Source organism: Rutidosis leptorrhynchoides, chromosome 4 (assembly GCF_046630445.1).
Source record: "Rutidosis leptorrhynchoides isolate AG116_Rl617_1_P2 chromosome 4, CSIRO_AGI_Rlap_v1, whole genome shotgun sequence".
Lineage (NCBI taxonomy): Eukaryota > Viridiplantae > Streptophyta > Magnoliopsida > Asterales > Asteraceae > Rutidosis > Rutidosis leptorrhynchoides.
In genome coordinates this window covers 58,971,435-58,980,205 of record NC_092336.1, presented here as the reverse complement: position 1 = coordinate 58,980,205, position 8,771 = coordinate 58,971,435, and positions in this window count along the sequence as shown.

Here is an 8,771-nt window from a genome sequence, read left to right as displayed (position 1 = left end):
TTATACTTTTTCTGTTTTTATTCATAAACTTAGGTTCAATATGAAACCATAGCAACTTGAATCACTCAAAACGGATTTAAAACGAAGAAGTTATGGGTAAAACAAGATTGGATAATTTTGTTTGATGTAGCTACATGAAAATTGGTAACAAATCTATATTAATCATATCCTAGCTAACTTATATTGTATCATACATGTATTCTAATATATTATGTAATCTTTGGATACAATAGACATGTATGCAAATGTTTTGACATATCATATCGACCCATGTATATATATTATTTGGAACAACCATAGACACTCTATATGCAGTAATGATTGAGTTAGCTATACAGGGTTGAGGTTGATTCCAAAAATATATATACTTTGAGTTGTGATCTAGCCTGAGACGTGTATACACTGGGTCGTGGATTGATTCAAGATAATATATATATCGATTTATTTCTGTACATCTAACTGTGGACAACTAGTTGTAGGTTACTAACGAGGACAGCTGATTTAATAAACTTAAAACATTAAAACGTATTAAAAATGTTGTAAATATATTTTGAACATACTTTGATATATATGTACATATTTGTTATAGGTTCGTGAATCGACCAGTGGCCAAGTCTTACTTCCCGACGAAGTAAAAATCTATGAAAGTGAGTTATAGTCCCACTTTTAAAATCTATTATTTGTTTTGGGATGAGAATACATGCGATTTTATAAATATTTTACAAAATAGACACAAGTAATCGAAAATACTTTCTATGTTGGATTATCGAACCGAATATGCCCCTTTTTAGCTTGGTAGCCTAAGAATTATTTGGCCCAACAAGCCTCATCCGAGTTACGGATGCTTTAGTACTTCGATTTATCATATCCGATGAGAGTCCCGGAATGATGGGGGATATTCTATATGCATCTTGTTAAGGTCGGTTACCAGGTGTTCAACATATGAATGATTTTTATCTCTATGCAGTTTGAGAAATGTCTGATATGAGATGTGTTATAAAAATTTAATCTTGTGGTCTATTATTATGATTTGATCATATGTAGGTTAAACCTATAACTCACCAACAATTTTGTTGACGTTTTAAGCATGTTTATTCTCAGGTGATTATTAAGAGCTTCCGCTGTTGCATACTAAAATAAGGACAAGATTTGGAGTCCATACGTGTATGATATTGTTTAAAAACTGCATTCAAGAAACTTATTTTGATGTAATATATTCTTATTGTAAACCATTATGTAATGGTCGTGTGTAAACGATATATTTTAGGTTATCATTATTTGATAATCTACGTGTTGCTTTTTAAACCATCTATATCTATATTTCTATATTATATATAATAACAAAGTTGTTTTTAACTAATCAAAATTTAAAAAGTTTAAATGGAATAAAAAGAACCCTTAGATCAACTCTTAACTTTCAATAAGGACAATTGATTCATATGATCACTCAACATTTATCTCTCTCCTATATTTCAATTGTTTAGTGACAAAAATACCCTCTAAGAAAACACGGGAGCAAAAGATAATATCCCCATTTATATTTATATTTATATTTATATTTATATTTATATTTATATTTATATTTATATTTATATTTATATTTATATTTATATTTATATTTATATTTATATTTATATTTATATTATAATAAGAAAACAATTATCTGTAAACTTCTTACGAACGATTCATCCCTAACCCTAACCCTAATTTGATTAATCAAACATTCCGATCAAACATGAGATTCGGTGATAAACGATCAAAGCTTTCTCCACGATTAATCCCTAACCCTTTAACAAATCGTTTTCCTAATCTTATTGCATTTGTAAATATCACGAAGCGATTGTAAGCGGGTTAATTTCTGTTTTGTGATTCGGCTAATGTGTATGAGGGTATTGCCTTTGCTGTTTTATGATTCAATTATCATGTTATTTAACATCATCGTTATTGTCGTTTGATACGACCACCATATCCGTCATCGTCATGTGGTACAAGGTATTTTCACCATTTAATTTTTTTGGGTAAAAATTTGTACACGATTCATGTTTAGTTATCATTATCGATTTCTTTTTCATGTTTTGTTTCAATTTTGTCTTTAAGATATATTTCTAATTCGTGAATTAGGTTTTACATGATAATGCTAATCCATTTAAGCAAGCAGCTACATGATCCAACTGTAAGGTGTTTCTAAATCCTGAAAAATGTTCCTCTTCCAAGGTACGTCCAAAGTTTGATGTACGTTTGGTGTTCAAATTTGTAATTTATATAGTAAGTTTTAGATAGTAATTTTAAAAAAGGGTTTGTATGATTTTAATTATAAATATTGTGAGGTTTTACTATAATAATAATAATAATAATAATAATAATAATAATAATAATAATAATAATAATAATAATAATAATAATAATAATAATAATAATAATAATAATAATAATAATAATAATAATAATATTATTATTATTATTATTATTATTATTATTATAATTATTATTATAATAATAATAATAGGACTGTTATATATTGGAATGTTTTTGTTGATTGTTACTGAATTTCATTAAATGTGGTCAGATTTGACTAAAATGAGATATTAGAACTTATCTTTTGGGTAAGTAAGTCTCAAATTGCAAGTTGCTAAGGGTTTAGATTTAAAGATCAGTTGAATCTTTTTTTTGGAAGGAGATCAGTTGATTCTTGACAATGACGAATTTGAATGGTATTGAGTGATTGGTATATCAAGTCAATCTTGGATTATTTTTTACTTTTCTATGAATGCTTTGGCTTTAAAAGGTAATAAAAGGAGTCATGATGGGGTATTATCAGAAAAGTGTGGTTTTGCCAGTTCGAGGAGTCGATGGTTATGCAAAGAAGATGAATAAATAGCTGACTTTAGGAAGTCGTCATTCATTTTTGGTGGTAAAGGGCAGGTATAACATAAATATAAAGTTACATTTAAATGGTGGTTATATGGGCCTTTTTTTTAATGTTAGTTTTTTCTAATGTTAGTCTTTTTATGTTAACCTATACATCCTTAAATAGTCACAAATCGTTGATGGTTTCTATGCTTAAACTGCTACATCTCTGACTGTTGAACACTATTGTTATTCAGGGGTGGCTCTCTTATCCCAAAGGTCTAGGTCCGGATATTAAATGACGTAAGGTGATATCCGGCACTAAAGCTGCTTTTTTGTGCTCTTGACATGCATGACACATATCTACGTTGCCGATTACATGAGTTAAAATTCCCCGCTGCAATGACATATCTTAGCACTGGTATGTGTGTGCATTTTCATCAATACCATGTTGATGTCTTATTATGTACCTTTTTAACCTCACTAATTTCTCTACACCTAAACCTATGGTCAACACTTACCGACAACACAAAAAGTAGACACTCTTTAATTTTGCATGAATAACTAAATGTTTCAAAGCAATATTTCCAAGTATTTCGAACCAGTAGTTAATCATAGCAACATTGAAACGTAATGTTAAAGCCATTGAAAAAATCATACGGGCAACACCTAGATTCCGACCACATTCGGTTATTGCGAACATGATGACTGTATCTGAATATGGGTTGCAAATGTTTAATCATTTGATTACAAGCTTCATAGTCAAATTCCCTTCTCCATATTTCAATTCCCCTCCTCCTTATTACTAAATTAGGGTTTATTTTGTAAATACAAAAAATTTAATTTTTCGATTTTGTATTAAAGAGCTAATACGATTGGATGCAACTATTAATTTTTGTATCTTATAAAACCTGAAAAATCTTCCTCTTCCAAGGATATAAGCATGTTAATTGTTAATGAATTAACATCCGAAAGTGGTCAGATACAACTAGAATGAGAGATTTGTTGACGTGTAGGCTTCGGTATTTAAGCCTAATAAAAACAGGCCTGGAGTTTACTTGGTGTCCAAGTCAGGGTCTGGCCAACCCTAATTGGTTGGGCCGACTTTTATTATTCTTTTCTTAGTCTATATATAGTCTCTCATTGTACTTGTAAATCATCACCTCCAAATTAATAATAATACTCTCTAATTCCAAAGTGGATGTAGGTTTCACCTAGAAACCGAATCACTATAATTCTCGTGTTGTTTTTATTCTGTGTTTATTATTCAGCTTGCTCGTTTGTGATTGTTAATCGATTAGGGTTCTGCTCTGATAGAAGGCAGGTTCTAGCCTTAACAACTGGTATCTAGAGCTCAGGTTCTAACCCTAGCCGTCAATCATAGCTGTTGCTGTTACAGATCCAGTCGCTGCTGCTGTTGTTGCTGTTTTTACAGATCAGATTGCAGATCAGGTTGCAGGTGCTAAACCCTAGCCGCCACCAGACTCTGCTGATCAACTCTAGCCGCCACCAGACTCTGCTGATCAACTCTAGCCGCCACCAGACTATACAGTTACAGATCAGATTGCAGATCTGATTGCAGGTGCTAAACCCCAGCCGCCACCAGACTCTGCTGATCAACCCTAGCCGCCATCAGACTCTGCTGTTACAGATCCAGATCAACCCTAGCCATCACCAGACTCTGCTGTTACAGATTTACTGCTACTGTTACAGATCAGATTGCTGTTGACCTCAGATCCAATAATTTTTTTTTCAATGGCAGAAGATGGAAGGATCAAAATCGACAAGTTTGATGGGCAAGATTTTGGGTGGTGGAAGATGCAGGTTGAAGATTTGTTATGTCAGAAGGATCTGATCGATACCTTGAATGAGAATAAACCAGAAGGAATGAAAGACCACGAGTGGAAAACACTTGACAGGAAAGCCCTAGCAGTTGTCAGACTCACGTTGACAAAAAGTGTTGCCTTTAACATTGTGAACGAAACCACGATACATAGTTTGATGAAGACCTTAGCAAATATGTATGAGAAGCCGTCTGCTTCTAACAAGGTGTTTTTGATCAGACAGTTGGTAAACACCAGGTTGAAAGAAGGTGCTTCAGTAACAAATCATGTTAATAACTTCAACAATATTATCTCTCGGTTACTGTCAGTTGATATCAAGTTCGATGACGAAGTCAAAGCTCTTCTATTATTATCTTCGTTACCTGAAAGCTGGTCAGGTTCAGTCACAGCTATCAGTGGATCCACAGAGTCCTCAAAGCTAAAGTTTGAGAGCATTCGTGATTTTATTCTTGGAGAAGATATAAAAAGAAAGAGTTCAGGAGAACCATCAGGAAACTTGCTGAGCACAGAAGAGAGGGGTAGGAGGAAAGGCAGAAGTAACACCACTAGGGGCAGGTCAAAGTCAAGAAGGAGGAGTGTGTCGAGAACGAGGAATGATATTAAATGTTGGAATTGTCAGGAGACTGGACACTTCCGAAACCAGTACACTAAGCCAGTAACATTATCAAAGCCAAAGGAAGTTAATGTTGCAGTTGCAACAGATGATTATGATAACGTTCTTGTTTGCTTCATTGAGAATACAATTGATGCGTGGGTTATGGATTCAGGAGCATCGTTTTATGCTACTCCAAGTCCACATTTGATGAAGAATCTACGAACAGGTAATCTTGGTAAAGTTCGTTTGGCTAATGATCATTGTCTTGACATTACAGGGATTGGAGACTTAGAGCTGAAGACCTCTTTGGGTACTAATTGGACCTTAGAAAATGTCCGAGTTATTCCTGGCCTAAAGAAGAAACTAATCTCTGTTGGACAGCTTGATAATCAAGGATATAGTGTGCTATTTGGTGAAGGTCAGTGGAAAGTAATAAAGGGAAACTTAGTAATAGCCAAGGGTAAGAAGAGAGGCACTCTTTATATGGTAGAAGTTTCAGCTAATGAAGTAAATACAGTTTCTAATGATCGTAGCTTAACCAGTCAGTGACACCAACGTTTAGGTCACATGAGTGACAAAGGAATGAAAATGCTAGTGTCTAATGGTAAAATTCCTGGTCTAAAGAGAGTTGAATCGGACTTTTGCGAGTCATGTGTTCTAGGAAAGAAGAAGAAGGTCACCTTTGCAAAAGCAGGCAGAACATTAAAGGCTCAGAAGTTGGAGCTAGTACACACGGATGTGTTCGGGCCTACTCCTGTTTCTTCATTGGGAGGAGCACGCTATTATGTTACTTTCATCGATGATTCAACATGCAAGGTATGGGTTTACTTTCTTAAAAATAAATCTGATGTATTTGAAGCTTTTAAGAAATGGAAATCTGATGTTGAATTATCTTGTGATTTGAAGGTAAAATGCTTGAAGTCGGATAATGGAGGAGAATACATCATCACTGAGTTCGTTAACTATTGTGCTGATCATGGCATTCGGATGATCAAGACGGTTCCAGGTACTCCACAACAAAACGGAGTTGCAAAAAGAATGAATCGCACTTTAAATGAGAGAGCACGTAGCATGAGACTTAATTGTGGGCTACCAAAGACTCTATGGGCTGATGCAGTAAGCACTGCCACTTATTTGATCAACCATTCTCCATTAGCTCCGCTTGATTTCAGAATACCCGAAGAAGAATGGAGAGGTAAAGCAATCAGTTATGAGCATCTAAAAATCTTTGGGTGCAGTGCATATAATATTAATAAAGATGGTGACAAACTTGATGCAAAAGCAAAGAAGTACGTGTTCATTGGTAATGGGAGAGATGACATGGGTTGCAGGTTATGGGATAACAAGGGAAAACATGTTATTAGAAGTAAACATGCCACCTTCAATGAAGCAGAATTGTACAAGGATTTCAACTCAACACCAAAAGAAAAAGAATAAGTTGAATTTGAGGTTGACACAGAGACAACTAGAGAAGATGAAAGGGAAACTCCAGAGTGTGAAACTGAAGTTCCAGTGGGAGTTCCTAATAGTGAAAGCTCAGAGTCTGATCACGAGCAGACTTCAGATAGTGGGAGCTCAGACTCTGATGATGAGCATACCCCACAGCCCCCATCATAATCTGACCAGTCCAATTGGGTCAGGAGATCTACACGAGTTACAAGACAGCCATAAAGGTTTAGTCCAACAGTTAACTATCTTCTTTTGACAGAAAATGGGGAACCAGAAAGTTATTCTGAGGCAAAGATTAGTTCCAGTGGTTGCAGGCTATGAAAAGCGAGATGGAATCTTTATTGAAAAATCAAACTTGGAGGTTAACCAGGTTACCACCAGGAAAAAGAGTCTTACAGAATAAATGGGTTTTCAGAGTCAAAGATGAAGCGGATGGTTCTAAACGATACAAAGCAAGATTAGTTGTCAAAGGATTTCAACAAAAGAAAGGAGTCGACTATGCTGAAATCTTTTCTCCAGTAGTGAAGATGACGACTATCAGATTGGTTCTAAGTATGGTTGCAACCGAGAAGTTATACTTAGAACAGTTGGATGTTAAAACAGCCTTCCTGCATGGCGACATTGAAGAAGACATTTACATGTCTCAACCAGAGGGGTTTCGTGTCAAAGGAAAGGAGAGTCTTGTGTGTAATCTAAAGAGAAGCTTGTATGGTTTGAAAAAAGCTCCCAGACAGTGGTACTTGAATTTGATAATTTCATGGAGAAGACAGGATTCGTTAGAAGTTCTACAGATCATTGCTGTTATTTGAAGAAGTTCAAGAGCTCCTATATTATATTTCTTCTTTATGTCGATGATATGTTAATTGCAGGTTCTGATATGGTTGAAATACGCAATTTGAAGAAGCAATTATCTAGAGAATTTGAAATGAAGGATCTCGGGCCAGCTAAGCAGATTCTCGGTATGAGTATATGCAGGAATAAAGATGGGTCAGTTTCTTTATCTCAAGAAAAGTATATTCGGAAGGTTCTTGAAAAGTTCAGAATGAATGGTGAGTCTACAAAGCCAAAAAACACACCGTTGGGAAGTCATCTAAAGCTTTCTAAACATCAGTCTCCTAAAACTGAAGTAGAAAAAGCAGAAATGGCTAAGGTTCCTTATGCATCCGCAGTAGGTAGTCTAATGTACGCTATGGTGTGTACAAGACCTGATATAGCACATGCAGTTGGGATGGTTAGTCGCTTTATGTCAGCTCCGGGGAATGAACATTGGGAAGCAGTGAAGTGGGTACTACGGTATTTAAAGGGTACTCCTAAAGTTGAGTTATGTTTCAAGGGCATGGATACTACTCTCAGGGGTTATTCTGATGCAGATTTGGGTAGATGCAATAATACCTTCAAGAGAACTACCGGGTATGTATTCACTATAGGAGGAACAGCAGTGAGTTGGATGTCTAGGCTTTAAAAGAGCGTGGCTCTATCTACTACTGAAGCAGAATACATGGCCTTGACTGAAGCCAGTAAAGAACTAGTGTGGTTGAAGACATTCATGAAAGAACTGGGCAGCAAACAGATAGAATATGTCTTATATTGTGATAATGAGAGCGTAATCAAATTAGCGAAGAATCCAGTCTATCATGCTAAGACGAAGCACATTGGCATGAAGTATCACTTTATCAGAGAACGGATAAGCAAGGGAACATTTAATCTGGAGAGCATTCCAGGTTCAAAGAATCCAGCAGATATGTTCACCAAACCAGTAATGCTGGATAAGTTGAAGATGTGCATAGCTTCAACTGGCCTTCAGGAACGTTGAAGAGAAGGCAGGAACTAGAGAGAGAAGAGATGAGCCGAGTCTTGCATTGCAGAAGTACAGGAGTGCAGATCGATGTTATTCGAAGCCTCCAAGTGGGAGATTGTTGAGGTGTAGGCTTCGGTATTTAAGCCCAATAAAAACAGGCCTGGAGTTTACTTGGTGACCAAGTCAGGATCTGGCCAACCCTAATTGGTTGGGCCGACTTTTATTGTTCTTTTCTTAG